This window comes from Peromyscus leucopus, chromosome 16_21 (genome assembly GCF_004664715.2).
Source record: "Peromyscus leucopus breed LL Stock chromosome 16_21, UCI_PerLeu_2.1, whole genome shotgun sequence".
Taxonomy (NCBI): domain Eukaryota; kingdom Metazoa; phylum Chordata; class Mammalia; order Rodentia; family Cricetidae; genus Peromyscus; species Peromyscus leucopus.
This window is the reverse complement of record NC_051084.1, coordinates 69,901,193-69,920,326: the sequence shown is the minus strand read 5'-3', so window position 1 is coordinate 69,920,326 and position 19,134 is coordinate 69,901,193.

Sequence of the window (19,134 nt, the reverse complement as noted above, 5' to 3'; positions counted from 1 at the left end):
GTACAAGATAACATCCTAACTAAAGCAACTGCAGCTCAAGACTGTTGTAGATTTCCTGGGTGAAGTGATATTCTCCTAGCTGCCACTTTTTTCTGCTTGTACCTTTAATTTATTTTCCACACAGACAGTTTTTCTTGTTAATGTCAACCAAAGCATATTTCTTCTTTGTTTGAAAAAAATGTTAGTAGCTTCTCTGTAACAAATACAACAAAATCTGAACTCTTGTAATATAGTTTGGGACAGGCTATCTCCATCTTTATTTTTCACTTTTTTCCTCTTTGATTACACACAGTCAGCTTCATTGTCTTAAAAAGTTGACTTTTTCTTTGCCACCCACTGTGGTGGTTTGAATAGGAATGGCCCATAGGCTCATATATTTTAATGCTGGTCATTAGAAAATTGTGCTACTTGAGAGGGTGTGACCTTGTTAAAGTAGGCATGGCCTTGTTGGAGGAAGTATGTCACTAGGGTGAGCTTCTTCAGAAGCCCAAGCCAGACAGAGGATCCCCCGCCCCCTCTCTCCCCCTACTGGCTGTGGATCCAAATGTAGAACTCTCTGATCCTTCTCCAGACCATGTCTGCCTGCATGCTGTCATGCTTCCCCCCATGCTGATAATGAACTAACCCTCTGAAACTTTAAACTCCAATTAAATGCTTCCTCTTACAAGAGTTGCCATGGTCATGGTGTCTCTCCACAGAAATAGAATACTGACTAAGACACTCACATAACTAGGATCACTGTTACTCATCAACTAGACAATGCCCTGTGCCATGACACATGGGAATACTATCCAAGGCCAAGCAGAATCATCTGTGCCAAGACCTAGACACGACCTAGCATGTGATAACTGCTCGATAAAATCACAACATGCCCAGGCAGGGTCCTTCTGGTCATCAAAACACCACCTTGTACAAACCAGGGACAAAATTCAGGAAGCCATTATTGTAATAGATGAATGTTAGAGCTCAATTAGATACACAGAGAGTGATACAGTAAAACTATTAATATCCAGCACACTATCCTAAAGTAAAAACCCACCATATCATGTATAGACACAACCTGAAATGGGGCTATTAGTACTGACCACACCTGACTACTTAGGATTGCTCAATAGTCCTCTTTCTTCAGTAGCACTACTTGCCCACCTCCCTCAGGAGTTTACAGACTCACTCAATTTAACTGCTTCCACAATCCTTTCATAGCCATAAAAAACAAACAAACAACAAAAAAAAAAACCAACAACAACAAAAAAACACCTTTGGGAAGGTGTTTGTTTGTTTGTTTGTTTGTTTGTTTAATGCTTCAATGCTTTACAAGAGAAAGACAGCACAGCTGTCCATTTGAAGCCACCACATTACTCCCATATCATACTTGAGGCAAGGACATGAGAGGAAATAAGCCCAACAATATTGCTCAGCATTGCCATTGGTTGATACTTGTTTCTGAAAGTTCATTTCTTGCAGAAATACTTTTTGCTGGTCATCTTTATAACTGTCCACTGAATAGGTAAAGGATTATGAAGATATTTGAAGGGAAAGCCTTATCTCTGAATAAATTTATCAGTCAGCTACTAAGTGATTTTTTAAAGACAATTCTCAGCTCTTTGAATTTATGTGGCTGCACATGTATTTCTAAGAATTCATTTAACCTGAATATTATAGTAAATAATTATCTGTGTACTTTTATAAAATTATTTACTTATTACTATTTTATGTGTATTGTGAGTGACTACATGCATATCTGTGTACCATGTAGATGCCTGATATTCATGGAGGTCAGAAGATGGCATCCAATCCCTTGAAACTGGAGTTGTTGGCAGTTGTGAGCCACCTGGCATGGGTACTATAAACTGAATTTGTGTCCTGCAAAACTATTGAACCATCTTTCCAGCTCTGATCTGTATTCCCCACAAACACATATTCTTACTTCTTTTTGCAATATTTTCATTATTTCTACTTTTAAAGTATATAATATAATTACAGACTACCTGGGAATCTGTTAGCCATGCCAGCTCAGGAAACAGGGAAGAGGAGATCTTCAGACCTTCATTCACCCTCTTCTCCTCCAAATCCAATCCCTGTCTCATTCCCAGCTCTGTAGTAAAGTACCTACTATGGCCTTTTCTCCCTTTCTGCACCAATTCCTTGAAGACTCAGCAGATCCTGGTGACACAACCTCCTTAGCTCCCCCCTGTGGGACCCCTCAGCCACCCCACCTTCCAACTTCTAGCCCATCTCTACTCCTAAGCATCAGTTCCCAATATGTTGGAGTCCAGCTCCAATCTGTCAAAGGGTTCTTGGAGGGAGGAGAGAGGAATGAGGAAATATTGGATAGAAATATGGACAGAGCCAATGAGAAAGACAGAGACACAGCATAGCTTCAGGAGGGTCCTAAAACCCAAATGCCTAGACACCAGCATAAAAATCAACAGCAGATAGAACAGTATGTCTCCATTAGAGTCCAACAACCCTACTAAAGCAGGCCCTCAGAAATGCAATACAGCTGAAGAACAAGACAAGTGCTTCAAAACAGACTTTATGAATATGTTAGAGGTCTTTGAAGAAAAAATTAATAATTCCATTAAAGAAATCTATAAAAAATAAACAAACAGTGGAACGAAATGAAGAAAATAGTACTAGACTTGTAAGTGGAAATAGAATCAATAAAGGAAACCCAAACTGAAGAAACAATGGGAATGAAAAATTCAGAAACATCCAAGGGAAGCCTCATCAACAGAATAGAGGAGATTGAAGAGAGAATAACAGGCATTGAAGACATGATAGAAGAAATGGCTACACTAGTCAAAGAAAATGTTAAGTCTAAAAATCTCCAGGAACAAAACATCCAGGAAACCTGAGACACTATGAAAAAAAACCAATTCTATTAAAAATAGGAGAAGAAACTCAAGTCAAAGGCACAGAATTTATTTTCAACAAAATCATAGAAGAAAATTTCTCCAACTTAAAAATGGTGTCAATCTCTATCAAGGTATAAGAAGCCTACTAAATAGACTGAACCAGAAAAGAAATTCTCCACATGATACATTATTATCAAAACACAAAATGTACAGAGCAAAGAAAGAAAATTAAAATCTGAAAGTGAAAAAATCCAAATAACTTTTAAATGCAGACTTATTATAATACTCCTCACTTTTCAATGGAGAATCTAAAAGCCAGAAGAGCCTGGACAAATGTTTTACAAACTCTAAGAGATCACAGTTGCAAGCATGGAAATACTATATCTAGCAAATTGTTCCATCAAAATAGATAAAGAAAAACATTCCACAATAAGACCATATTCAAGCAGTATCTACCTATAAATCTAGCCCTACAGAAGGTGTTGGAATGAAAACTTTGATGTTTTCATTCCAATCAGTAACTCTCACTGGTAACTCTCAACATCTACAGTCTCAATTTACCAATAAAAAGACACAAACTAATAGAATGGATGCAAAAACAGGATTCATCTTTTTGCTGCATCCAAAAACAGACCTTATCACCAAGGACAGAAACTACTGCAAGGTAAGGGAACAGAAAAAGATATTCCAAGCAAATGGACAAAAGAAGCAAGGTTGTATAGACATTTTACTGTCCAACAAAATATACTTCAAACCAAAGGTAATCAGAAGAAATAGAGAAGGACATTCATTGTATACTCATCAAAGGAAAAGTCCATGACAGGACGTTGCAATTCTTATCAGCTATGCACTAATTGCAAGAGTTAATAATAATAATAATAATAATAATAATAATAATAATAATAATCTACTATAATCTAAATCATATATTGACACTCACACACCGATAGTGGAAGACTTCAATACCCCACTCTTTCCAATGGACAGGTCATCCAAACAAAAACTAAACAGAGTAATAATGGAGCTAACTGACGTTATGAACCAAATGGACCTAACAGATATTTACAGAATATTTCACCCAAACACAAAAGAATATATCTTCTTCTCAGCACCTTGTGCAACTTTCTCCAAAATTGAGCCCATACACGTACACAAAGCAAGTTTTAACAGATAAAAGAAAATTGAAATAATACCCTGCATCCCATGAATTAAAGATGAATATCAATAAAAGCATAAACAAGAGAAAACTTCTGAACTCATGGAAACTGAACAACTGTCTACTGAGTGAAAAAATGAGCAAAACAAGAAATTAAGAAAGAAATCAGAGACTTTCTAGAATTGAATGAAAATGAAATCACAATATATAAAAACTTACAGGACACAATGAAGGCTGTTCAAACAGGTAGATTCATAGCATTAAGTGCCTACATTAAAAAAAAATGGAGAGATCTCATTTACTGACTTAACAGCACAACTGAAGGCTCAAGAACAAAAGAAAAAAAAAAAAGAAATCACACCCCTAAAGAGGCACATAGCAAGAAATAATCAAACTCAGGCCTGAAATCAACAAAATAGGAACAAACAAACAACAACAACCCAAAGGAAAAAAAATACAATCAATGAAACAAAGAGAGGGTTCTTTATTTAGAAAATCAATAAGTTCAACAAACCTTTAGCCAAATTAACTAAAAGAAACAGAGAAAAGATCCATATTAACAAAATTAGAGATGAAAAGGGCGATATAACAACAGACACCAAGAGAACACAGAGAATCATAAGGACATACTTTAAAAACCTGTACTCCACAAAGTTGGAAAATCTAAAAGAAATGGATAATTTTCTGAATACATACCACTTAACAAAGCTAAATCAAGATCATATAAGCAAGTTAATCAGACCTATAACCCCTAGAGAAATAGAAGCAGTCATTAAAAGTATCCCAACCAATAGATGTGAAGAGACGAGGAAATAAATGGGACCAAGATACGTTGTGTAAAAAGACACATAGACTAAATAAAGAGAAAAAAAGAAAAAAAGTGTTCCAACCATAAAAAAGCCCAGAGTCAGATGGTTTTAGTAGAGAATTCTACCAGACTTTCAAAGAAGAGTAAATATCAATGATCCTCAAATTAGTCAACAAAATAAAAACTAAAGGAATATTGCCCATTTATTTTAAAAGGCCATAGTTACCCTAATATCCAAACCACACAAAGACACAACAAATAAAGAAAAGTATTGACCAATTTCCCTTGTGAACATAAATGCAAAAATTCTCAATAAAATACTTGCAAACCAAATCCAAGAACAAATAAAAATGATCATTCACCATGGTCAAGTAGACTTCATCCCAGAGATGCAGGGATAGTTCAACATACCCAAACTGATCAATGCAATCTACCATATAAACAAATTGAAAGACCAAAACCACATGGTCATCTCATTAGATTCAGAAAAAGTCTTTGCCAAAATCCAACACCCCTTCATGATAAAAGTCCCAGAAAGATTAGGGATACAAAGGATATACCTCAATATAACAAAGGTAATTTACAAGCCCATAGCTAACATCAACTTAAACAGAAAGCATTTCCACTAAAATTAGGAACAAGACAATGTCATCCACTGTCTCCATACCTATTCAATATAGTATTTGAAGTCTTAGCTAGAGCAATAAGACAACTGAAGGAAATCAAGTAGATACAAATAGGAAGAGAAAAGGTCAAAGTATTGTTATTTATAGATGATATGATAGCATATATAAGTGACTTAAAAAAAATCCACCTGAAAGCACCTACAGTTGATAAACACTTTCAGCAAAGTAGCTGGATACAAAATTAATACACTAAAAAACCTTTGCCTTCCTTATGCAAATAACAGTCTAAGAAAGTAATCAGGGAAACAAGATGCCTCAAATAATATAAAATATTCTGAGTTATCTCTGAGAAAGCAAATGAAAGACTTGTATGATAAAATCTCCAAGGCACTGTAGAAAGAAACTGAAAAAACTGTCAAAAGATAGAAAGCTCTCCCACACTCGTAGATAAGAATGATTAACACAGTAAAAATTGCCATCCTACCAAAAGCAATCTACAGATTCAAAACAATCCCCATCAAAATTCCAAAACAATTTTCAGCTTCATATGGAAACACAAAATACTCAGGATAGTTAAAGCAATTGTGAACAATTAAATAACACCTGGAGGTATCACCATGCCTGACCTCAAATTGTACTATAGAGTTGTATTGGTACTGGCAAAAAAAATAAAAAAAATAAAAATAAAAAATAAAAACAACAACAACAGCAACAAAAAACCAGACATGTTGTCAATGGAATTGAATTGAAGATCCAGACAAATTCACACACCTAAGGACACCTTCTTTTTGATAAAGAGACCAGGAATAAAAATAAGAGCATCTGGGCTGAAGAGATGGCTCAGTGGTTAAGAGCACCAACTGCTCTTCTAGAGGTCCTGAGTTCAATTCCCGGCAACCACATGGCGGCTTACAACTACTTGTAATGAGATCTGGTGCCCTCTCATGGCCTGCTGGGACACATGCAGGCAGAATACTGTATACATAATAAATAAATCTTTTAGAAAAAAAAAATAAGAGCATCTTTTCAGAAAAAAACCTTTGACAAAATCCAACACCCCTTCATGATAAAAGTCTTGGAGAGATTAGGGATACAAGGGACATACCTCAACATAAAAAAAGGCAATTTACAACAAGCCCATAGCCAACATCAACTTAAATAGAATGTATTTTCACTGAAATCAGGAACATGACAAAGTTGTCTACTCTCTCCTTACTTGAATAAAAGAGCATCTTCCACAAATAGTTCTGGTGAAACTGAATGGCTGTGTGTAGAAGAATCCAAATAGATCCATATTTATCACCCTGCACAAAACTCAACTCCAAATGTATCAAAAACCACAACCAGATACAATGAACCTAATAGAAGAGAAAGTGGGGAATAAGTTTGAACTCATTGGCACAGAAGAAGACTTTCTGACCAGAATACTGTTAACACAGGCACTAAAGTCAACAAATAATAAGTGGGACTGTGCCGGGCGTGGTGGCGCACGCCTTTAATCCCAGCACTCGGGAGGCAGAGGCAGGCGGATCTTTGTGAGTTCGAGGCCAGCCTGGGCTACCAAGTGAGCTCCAGGAAAGGCACAAAGCTACACAGAGAAACCCTGTCTCGAAAAACAAAAAAACAAACAAACAAATAAGTGGGACTGCATTAAGCTAAAAAACTTCTATAAGGGAAAGGATACCGTTAATGAGACAAAGCAGCAGGCTACAGAATGGGAAAAGATTTTTACCAGTTCTACATCTGATAGAGTACTAATTTCCAAAATATATAAGGAACTCAAAAAAAAAAAAAAATGGACATCAAGAAAACAACCCAATTTTAAAAATGGGGTGCTGAGCTAAAATGAAAACTCTCAAAAGAGGAAACTCAGATGGCTGGGAATCACATGAAGAAATGTTCAACACCCTTAGCCATCAGTGGAATAAAAATCAAAACTACTTTATGATTTCATCTTACACCAATGAGAATGACCAAGAACAATAAAACAAATGACAACTCATGCTGGTAAGGTTGTGGTGTACTCCTTCGTTGCTGGTTGGAGTACAAATTTGTACAGCCACTATGGAAATTATAATGGGTGCTCATCAGAAAGATGGGAATTGACCTACCTCAAGAATCACCTATACTGCTCTTGAGCATATCTCCTAAGGATGCTTCATCCTGCTACACAGACATTTGCTTAATCATATTCATTGATGTTCTATTCATAAAACCCAAAAATTAGAAACAAGCTAGGTGTTCCTCAATTGATGAATGGATAAAGAAAATGTAGTATATTTATATAATGGAATATTACTCAGCTGTTAAAAAAGTAAAATCATAAAAATTGCAGGTAAATGGATAGAACTAGAAAAAAAGCATCTTGTGTGAGACAACTCAGATCCAGGAAGACAAATATAGTGTGTATTTGCTTATATGTCGATGCTAGCTATTAAATCATTGATAAGCAAGCTATAATCCATATAGGCACAGATGTTAGGGACCAGTAAGGGACTGGGAAATAGGTATGGATCTTCCTAGAAAGGGGAAATAGATTAGATAGTTATGGATGCATGGAGGCAGTAGGGACTGGAATGGGAGAATAAAATAGAGAGGGGGAGGAAAAAAGGTGGTAAGTGAGGGAATATGGGGAGTGACAGCTAAAACTAAGAGCCATTTGAGGTTTTATATGGAAACATAACACAGTAGAAGTTTTCTATAATATATGCATGTATAATATATACATATATATATTATATACATACCTGATGTATCTTAATCTGGAACAAATCTATAGCCTCTGGCTTTCTGTGGAAACAAAAGCAGAGCCTCTTTTCCAAAGCAACATATACTTATATCCAAATTTTGAAGTCAAGGTACCTTTAAAATTTACATTTTGGCATAACTCAACAGCTTTTACAATCAAATGTTTTTCTTCAGTTACGAATATCAAAGAGAACATAATCCAGATTCTCTGTGTGATAGCCATCTTTATGTGGCTTATTTTTTATATTTATTTTACTGTCTCTTTAAAGATTTTATAATTGTTTTGTTATATGTTTTGTTATATGTTGTTTACTATGTTAAAGTTAAAACTTTCCTTTTTGAAAAAGAAGAAAAGGGGAAGTGCTGTGGATATCGCTCTGTATAAATAAACATTGATTGGCCAATAACCAGACAGGAAGTATAGGCAGGACTAACTGAGAGGAGAATTGAGGAAACAGGAAGGGAAGGGAGAGATTGCCTGGAGTCGCTGCCAGGACAAGGAAGATGTAAGGTACCGATAAGCCACGAGCCAAGTGGCAAAGTATAGATTAATAGAAATGGGCTAAATATAAGAGTAAGAGCTAGACAATGATAGGTCTGAGCTAATGGCAAAGCAGTTTAAATAATGTAAGAGTCTGTGTGTTTATTTTATAAGTGGGCTCCAGGACTGGCGGGACTTGGCGGAGACGGAGAGAAATTCTCCAGCTACAGGTAGATGGAGATCTAACTGAACAAATCTCATCACCAAGTGAAGTTTTCAGCACTGAGAATAGGTTACTTCTAGTCAAGTAATTGACCAAAGGAGTCTCATAGGAACCGCCAAACAATCTAGGCTATTGCAAGGTTATTGGTGTCTCTCTACAAACCAATGGTAAGGCCCTATTGCTGAAGACAACACCTACACAACTGACTAAACTTGGAGAAGTTGAGCTCATGCCAACCTAGAGCCTTCTCCTCTACTTATTAGTGTTCATGATACTGGAAGGTACTCTGCACTCTACCAAAGGAGAAAAGAAAACAAACCCTTTGACCTACCTAAAAGATATGATAGTGTAATAGTAGCACAATGCTTGTGAGAGTCACCAACCAATGTCTGATTCAAATTAAGACTCTCTCCATCAAATGGAACTCAAGCATGACACTGCTCAAGAGGCCAAGAACCAAAGACTAGATAGACCATAGACCTGGGGAAAAACCAAATACTATTGTTTTGCTAAAGATACATAGCAATGAAATGACTCCTGAGACATTCTGCTCTACTCATAAATCTGTGCCTTGTTTAGCCACTCTCAGTGATACTTACTCCTAAAGCATGTGGGAACAAATACAGAGAACCCCCAGTCAGACAATACACAGAGCGTGAGAGACCTTAGAATCCTCAACACAAAAAGGGATGTCTCCATCAAATACCTTCCCCCAGGGCTCTGGGAACTCTATGGATAAAGCATGAAAAGGGTGTAAGAGCCAGAGGGAAAGGTTGACACAAAGGAATCAAGGCATTCTAGATATAACAGGATTGATTCACATATGAGCTTACAGAGACTGCGACAGCATGCATGGGACTTGCCCAGCTCTGTACCAGATGGAGTCCTAGAATTAAAAGGTGGGTGCATGCCCCCATCCCTAACCCAGAGGATATCACCTACTGACAGCCACTTGCAAGTGAAAAATTAATTTTCTCCAGGAAGAGTCTCACTGGGGAAACAAACCACTCTTCAGGGTAGGCCTATGTTCATCAGCAGATGACCAACATGAAATGAACCCAGCAGCATACTTTTCTCATAATGTTATGTCAAAGCATTTTTTGGTTTTTAACTTACAGGTCCTTTGCATATATGTTATTGTTGGTTTTTAGCGGCACTCTTACCCTGAGAGGAAAAGTCATAAAACATGATAGAATCCACTAACAGGAGTTTTATTAAGATGAGGAGAAAAGGATAGATGTGATCAGGCCTGCTGAAAGGACAAGTGTGTGAAGGGGGCGGGGGAACATGGGGACTGGCTTTTAAAGGCCAAGCCACACCTGCCATCAAACAGGTCCATGTGGCTATTCCACGCATGCGCATAGAGCATGTGGTTGCACTGCACACTTTACACAACCATGCAGCCACGTAGCCACAGGGTCATGGGTAACGCAGGATGTATGACCGGGAAATGACTAGGTGGAAATGACTAAGTGTCCTGCGGAGCATGCGTGACCGTGGGGGCATGGTGGGAATTTCTATCAGTTATGGCTTCCAATGTTGTTTTTATAGGATGCCTATGTGGGCTAACATGTGTTTCTGTGAGTCTATATACGTTTCTTGTGCTTTATCTCTGGCTCTTTTTCATTTGGTTGTTTTGTCCTATTCCAATTTGTTTGTTTTATTTTATCATGTATTGCATCATTATTCCTTAATTCCTGCTTGCTTTCTAACAGAGACAGAAAGGGGTGGATCCAGATGAGAGGAGGGATGGGGAGGAACTGGAAGGAATCATGGGGAGGGAAACCACAGTTGAGAATGTATGGTGTGAAAAAAATCTTTTTCAATATAGAAATAATATAATTACATCATTTTCTCCTTCCTCTCCTCCCTTTAAACTCTCCCACATGCCCCCTTCTTACTCTCTTTTAAATTCATGTCCTCTGTTTCCATTAATACTGTTACATGCATATATGTGTATACATATATATTCCTAAATATAACCTTCTCAGTCTGTATAATGTCCCTTGCTTTTACATGCTTTCAGAGTTGACCATTTGGTATTGGATAAATACTCAGTGTGCTCTCTCCTGGGAAGGGCTATGTCTCTCACTCCTATCAGTCCTTCATTTCTGTGGTTCTTAGAGTGGAAAAGACCACAAGTTCTGATTGGCATTTTTATCCATTGCTGTGCACTCATCAATGCCATGGAAGAAATCTCTACAGGAGATTTTAGTTGTTAGTAAGGTCAAAAGAAATGATTGGTAACATGGAAGAGTAGAAGCCTCAGTAATGAAACAGGGGCCGGGGAGGCAGTGAAGATAATGCATAGAAAGCTTTTATTCTTCAAGGGACAAGGTCTGTAATGAACTTACTAAATCAGAGGTGAGCTGTGCAGTGAAGCAAGAAAGCTAAGGCCAGATGGATACCCTCTCTAATCAGCAGAACTCAACTGACCTGCCTGAAAAAGTTTCCCAGGGAACAGCAGTAGGGGCTGAAAGGGTAGGACTGATCCTTACACACATTAGACCTACAACACCAGGAAAGGATGCTATAGATGTTAGGGTTCCCAGAGACCTACCAATACAGTACCTACAACCTCCCGTCTCTTCTTCACATACCAGACCCCAGACAACACAGAGACTAGGGCTCCTATTCTCTCTGCTTGGTCATGACACCACCTGGAGCCTGACAGAGCCAGATGGATCAAAGACCCTCACTTTCAATTCATCTCAGCAGTGCCAGCAATTCACTCTGTAAGTGCTCTTTTTAAAATGTATTTTATGTGTGCATGTATGGGGGGGGTAACTTCAGAGGCTATAAGAGGGTGTAGAATCTTCTGGAACTGAAGTTACAGGTACTTGCAAGCTATCTAATATGGATGCTGGCAACCAAACTCAGATTCTCTGCAAGAGCAGTAGATGCTTCTAATTGCTGAGCTGTCTTTCCAGTTGGCTTGACTTATTTTTTAATCAGCTATATTCTTTCAGCTGAAGCATTTGTAATGACTTAGATGTGGTGAAGTTGAGTGTGTAGCTCAGAAAATAGTTCCTCATTCCGGGAACTGAAGGTACCTGGTGTAAACTCTGTATTATTCCTTGAGTAGAATAAAAAGTTGTAGAGGATCCACAGCTTCTGGGTGTTACCACCATGGAAATACACTAGTTAGCAAACAACAGGCCAGTTTGACTTAATTAACTGTGGAAGAATAAACAACCAACAATAGTACAGAAATAAATAAGTATTCAACAGCATAACTAAACAAAGCAGTGAAACAACAGCATATCTGTAAATTTCAATACAATTACATAAGAAATATAAAGAAACCACCTCGACTACCAACAACAACAACAAAAAACACACTAACACAATGTAATTCCTCCAAAAATTACTAGTAGCATCTATCGAGAGTGAATTAAGTGAAATCCCCAGACAGGGGATCAAAACAAATGATTTTAACTGACCAACAGCTAAACAAAAAAGGAAGACAATGGAAAGAGGAACTTAAAAAGAAGATGGAACTAGTAAAGGAACCAAGAAATCAACTGAAAATGATGGGGGGAAAACAGCATTTCAAATAACTCCATGGAAAGGCTTAACCACAAAATGAATTAAGGAAAGAACAGAATATCTGAGCTTGAGACACTGCTGGGAATTTCAAGATATATGAGACTTTCTAAAACTCATATTTATAGGCTACAGATTCAAAAGTATCATAACAAGCCCAGCTGTGGTGGTGCACCCCTTTAATTCCAGCACTCAGGAGGCAGAGGCAGACAGATCTCTGTGAGTTTGAGGACAGCCTGGTCTACAGAGTGAGTTCCAGGATAGCCAGGACTGTTACAAAAAGAAACCATGTCGTGAAAAAAAAAGTATCAGAACATAAAACTTTCCCAGAGTTAGGAAAAGAGATGCTGATCTAGATATAGGAGGCATTTCAGACACCAAACAGACAGACAAGGGAAGAACCTCCCTTTATTGTGATTAACACACTAAATATACAGAACAAAGTCCCATGTAAAGACAGGCTCATCAGAATAAAACCAAATTATTCCACTGAAACTTTAAAAGCTAGAGGGCTCAGATTGATGGATTTCAAAAATCTAAATGATAACAACTGCCAACCAGACTACTATACCCAGCAAAGCTATTTGTCATAACTGATGGAAAAACAAATGTTTTCCATGATAAAAAATAAAGTAGATTAAAGGTATTTATAACCACTCATCCAGCTCTCAGATAATACTTGAAGAAATTCTTCATACTGGAGTGAAAAAGCAGATCTATCCATAAAGCCACAGGAAAAAAAAATAACCAGTCTAGAATATTATGTAAACAAGAAAGGAAGAGAGAAATCCCAAATACTACTGAAGACACAATACTCTGGTTGCAAGACACAGAGAAACCAACCCCAAATTAACCAGGATACTTCTTCTTCACTGGCTATCTTTCATCGTACAGGAAGATGTTATGCAGGATTGGGGGGGGCAGTGGAGGTGGGGGGAAGGGAGCACATATCAGTGTTCTTATCCAGCTCTGGACTCAGCATGCCACAAATTTGACCTGCCAGGCAAGATGAGCCTACTGGTACAATAATTACATGGCTGTTAAGAGGTAAACCAATGATTTTGTGATTGGATTTGGATATAGTCCACAAGAGGAAATTTATTCCTGGTACTGTAAATCTGGTCCAAAGCCCAGAGCTAGAAGTTTATAGGCTATAGAGGAGACCTAGTACTATTTATTGTTCTGCTAAAAATTCATGTGGTCAAGTTGCCTCCTAAATATGTTTATGTTTATACCCATATTAGTGCTGTTCTCGATATTGATCAGAGAAGGTTTTTTGTTTTTGTTTTTGTTTTTAGTGAGAATAAGTGACTATTGACTATTCAACCCTAAATGGGATGTCTATATCATCCCCCACCACCACCACCAAGGCTCAAATAACATCAAAGAAAAAGGGCAGAAAGAATGTAAGAGCTTGAGGATACAGAGACATACTGAGAAATGCTGTCTTCTGAGCATGACGTGGCCATTGAACTCAAGAATTCATGTCAGCTGGGGTAACCTACATAAGACATGTTCAAGATCAAGCTAGTCTACCTTCCATCATGAATGGAGAAGTGGCTCACAAGGTCCTACTCCTAGATGAGGAACCACTGGAAATTGATGGCTGATAGGCAAGGGGACAGTCAATTTTCTTTGGGAGTATGGTCCCTTCTAGCTTGCGCATGCTCCGGTGGATTGCCCTCTACCCATGCATATATACACATGCAACAACACATATTGGACTCAGTGTTATTTTATGAAAGTGGAAGGGATGTGTCAGGCAGGCCAGGAGGAGGAGAGGGTAGGGAATAGATATGATCACGATACATTGTATACATGTATGAAATTGTCAAAGGATAAATAAAAATATTTTAAAGGATGATATCAATAAAAAAAATTTATCCAATGCCATTGGACAAGGCCCTTATCTGCTATATCTTCCCCCATCTTTCAACAGAGATAGGCCAGTTTGAAGATCATTAAGGTTTTTTGACTATGGAAAGTATCTAACAACCTAAGAAGAGAAACAGACATTGCCAAACTGTTATGAAATGTGATATGAGCAACAACATAATGACCAGGAACTGGGCACTCCTCTTCTGGGGATGCTGAGAAGAAAGCTTTCAGGGTTAAAAAACAAATGGCTTTTGAGCTGAGGTCTTCAAGGACAAGTAAAGCTGGATAGAATGACAATAGGGACAAAGTCATGCCAGGTTAAAAACCAGTTTGGGCGAAAACCTGGAAGCCTAAACCAGCATGTGATTCCAGAAAACAGCCAGAGCTTGGTTCCCTCTGAAGCTTCACACTAGAGACAGGTCTACAGGAAGCCAGCCTGCAGAGTAGACTCAGGCTGGACTTGATTTATGTTATGTAAGGAACTTGGAGAGGCAGAGGCAGCTGTAAGGGGTTTATTTTATTTTTCTCTTCCTCTTTCAAATTAACAAATTATTATTGTTCTTAGTATTGTTCATATTTATAGGGTACAAAATGGTTTTCCTATTTTTAATGTCATATGGCCTCATTAAATCAAGCTATTACTTCAAATATTTAACATATTTAAAGTAAAACTGTAGCACGAATTGTTAGAAGGTCTTATTAATGAAAACAAACCCGGGAGCCATTGGGATGAACGCTGAAAGATCAGAGAAACAGAACGAGCCACATCCAACCTCATCTTGCCAATTCCTCAGCTGATCCTGTTTCCTCAGACTGGAAGCCTCTGAGTCCTCATCTGAATCAATCTCAGCTGAACTGCTGCTATAAGTCTAAAAGTTTAACAAACCTAAAAGCCCCCATTTCCTGGCTTTATATGCCTTTCTGCTTCCTGCTATCACTTCCAGAGATTAAAGGTGTGTGTCACCGTGCCTGACTGTTTCCAGTGTGGCCTTGAACTCACAGAGATCCAGATGGATCTCTGCCTTCCAAGTGACAGGATTAAAGGTGTGTATGCCACCATTTTCTGGCCTCTATGTCTGTCTAGTGGCTGTTCTGTTCTCTGATCCCAGATAAGTTTATTAAGGGCACACAATGTATTGGAGGGGGGGGCATAATATCACCACATAAAACCATTTGAAATTTTCTCTCAGTAACATTGTACAGCATGGTGAGTATAGCTACTAATTAAGTTAAAGGATAAAGGGATTTTGAGAAATAAAAACATATATACAGTTTGTCATCATAAAAGCTGTCACTCAGGGGCTGCAGAAATTTAAAAGAACTTAATACTCTAGCAGAGGACCAGAATTTGTTCCCCAGCATCCACTTTGGGCATCTCACAACCAACTGTAACTTCAACTCCAGCTCCAGAGACTCCAACTTCCTCATGAACATAAATGTGTGCACGCACACAGACACACAGACACACACAAACAAATAAAATATTTTAAAGGAATCATTCTGAAATAATGATTGAGGATACAAAGAAGGTAGGAATAGTTGGACACAGGAAGTCCAGCCAAGACTAGTAATATGAAGTTGTAAAATGATGAATGGCAGTGAGAACTGAAATTCAACACACACACACACACACACACACACACACACACACACACACACACATTTAATAGTATCAGAACAGAAGAGCTAACTGTGAGAGAAAGAGCTAAGGCAGGCTCCCATGTGGAGAAAATACAGAATTGGTGACACACAGCGTAAAGGGACCCAAAACAGTGCATCTATGGAGAACAGTCTGGAAGTTTTTGAGAAGATTAAATATAAAATATAGCTGTGAAATGACCCAACCATTTCACTCCTACAAAACATGCCATGGCTCAGAACACGACACCTCAAAAGTATGTCACCTGTGCATGCTGGGAACTTTGAGCTGAAGATTGTAGGAAGGCCTCACATGCTTGTCTCCATTTTTCCCAGACTCCCATTTCCTGTTCTCTCTCTCTCTCTCTCTCTCTCTCTCTCTCTCTCTCTCTCTCTCTCTCTCTCTCTCTCTCTCTCTCTCTCCCTCTCTCTCTCTCTCTCTCTCTCTCTCTCTCTTTCATCACAGAAGGCAGAACACCTCTTCCCAAAGTTTGACACAACACACATACACCACAAGCAAACCATAAAACCAAGAAAATTAACTTTGCCTTTTTCCTTGTAGACTCTCAATCTGGTAGGGCAATGCCACCCAGATGGCAGATAGGTCAAGAAGAATCCCAATGAAGTTCCCCTACCACCCATCTTTTTGCAATGGTCACACCTATATGTCCCATCACATTCCTGCATAGCTGTTTCTCATTCATCCAACATAATCATAAAACTAAGTAGCTTTCTCAAGCCCTTGGGTCTTCATAACTAAAGGTCCCTATGTCAAGGAAAATATTAATTAAATAATACTGTTTCTTCTGCCAACCTGCCATTTGCTATGGGGGTTTCAGCTATGACCCTTATAAATGGAAATGTACGTGTCCAGAGAGATTTGTACAAAAACATTTATGGGTCAAAGTCATCAAAAAAGTGAAAACTGTTCAAGTATTCATCAGCTATAAACAGATCTAGAAAACCTGGTGAATATGTGATGGGAGTCATAAGCCTAAGCGACCCTTGACCCCTTGACACACATGCTGCCATATTTGGGTTTCTCTCCTCTTTTCTTAGATCTAGGCCTTGCTTAAGTCTCCATAGCACCAGAACCTCTTCCCACAGATACCAGAACCTATTCTCAGATATCAGGTGAATGAGCTGCAGCTAAGCAATTAGGCAGTTAGACAAGGGTAGATAGATAACCCTCAGAGCAACATTTCCTGCTGGCTGAACCGTCCATAATTAAGTCCCTTCCTGCTTGCAACCCCCATAATTAAGTCCCTTCCTGCTTGCAACCCCCATAATTAAGTCCCTTCCTGCTTGCAACCCCCATAGTTAAGTCCCTTCCTGCTCTCAACCCCCTTTGCCTACCTATATATGCCTTGAGAGTAAAATAAAATTTTGGAGCTTGATCAGACGTCCTGTCTTGCTCTCATTCTTTGGATCTCTTGTCCCTCTCATTCGCGGGCCTTCCCTTTAGGTCCCTGTTGAGGACCCTGCTAGCCGGGACACCTGGCGCCCAACGTGGGGCTGAAGCTGCGAAGGGCTTGGCGAACGTCGCACCCAGGCAAGCCGGCTGACATTGGACCCCCGCCACGGCACATTGGTCGTGAGTGAAGGTCCGGAGAAGAGATCACCGTGGGACCGCCCACGAGACAGATCCATGACATTGGACCGCCTCGGCCTATTTGGTCGTGAGTGACACCTACCCCACAAGACAGATCCGAGGAGAGACATTTTGTGTGGATGCAAGGTGAGTGAGTCACCATGGGACAAGCATTTAGTAAATAGGACCTGTTTATTTCAGGTTTGAAAGAATCTCTCAAGACACAAGGAACTAGGGTAAAGAAAAAGGATCTTAAAAATATTTTTGACTATATTGGGAACATTTGTCCTTGGTTTCCTCAAGAGGGAACTGTAGATGAAAAAAGATGAAAATGAATAGGAGATTGTTTAAGAGATTATTATCAAACTTTTGGCCCTGAGAAGGTGCCTGTTCAGGCCTTTTCTTATTGGAATTTGATAAATGTTATCCTAAAGGTTTTTTAAAAAAAAGAAACTAAGGAAAGATTTAGGAGACCCTTAAAAGCAGCCAACCTTATAAAGCAGCAGAGAGTCTAACCCCTCCCTTTAGGGAAAAACCTGCCCTTACTTCATTCAGGGTCTTACAAGGAGGTTACACAATGTTATCACACTACCAGACCTCCTGAGAGTGTAAACTAGAACTAATGAAGTTCACTATGTTCTCCATAGTAGCAGCAGCATCCTGTTACCAACAGTCTTTTTTGCTAAAACTATTGGAATCTAAGGGCTAACTTGAGCCCTAAACTTGCCCTGAAGCTAACTATGAGCTCTGCTCCAGCAGCCTTCATTTAAATTAATACAAGCCTTATAGCCATTAAAAACTAATGGCAACTCCCAGCTCTCCTAAAAAAGTGTCCTTTTCTCTCTCTTTCCTCTTTTTGGCTTGACTTTTAAGTTCTTGGTAATTTACAAAAATCTTGGTCAAGTACAAGAACTTCAGTTAACCCATTTCAAAAAAACAGGTCCTGGTTAGGGGACGCCCTACCTACGACCTGCATGGATTCATCAGACCTCCGAAGATGTTTGGGGGTTGGAATCCTAAACATCTGCCTTCTTCTCTCTGAACCTAACTATCTGCTATCTGCATCTCCGCTCACTTCCACCCTTCTCCTCACTTTGCCATTCTTGCTGGCTGTCTGGCTTGATACAGACTGGACAAACAGGCTGCAGCTGCTAAAAAAAAGAAAAAGAAAAAGAAAAAAAGAAAATCCTCCTCTATTTTAATATAAAATCTAAGTTCTAAGTTTACAGAGACTTATAAATTGTTAAATAAGTCTACTTTAGTTAAAGATAATTAAAAAATAAAACTTATTGATTGATTGGCCAACCTAAACTGTAAACTATTAAGGATAAGTTGTACTTAAGCTATAAGCTATTAGTGATAATTATTAGGATACAAATTAAAGCATGATTGTTTTATGATCAAATTCTCTAATGTACACAAAATCATATTTATATACATTAAATTTCATATAATTAATTCATTATTTAGCCCCCTAGCATTTAAAAGTTTAAGCTTTGGACAAAACTGCCATACCCTTTATTGCCAGGGTTTTGTCCAAACTATACTTTGAGATCATTTAAATTATATCCCCACTTACCA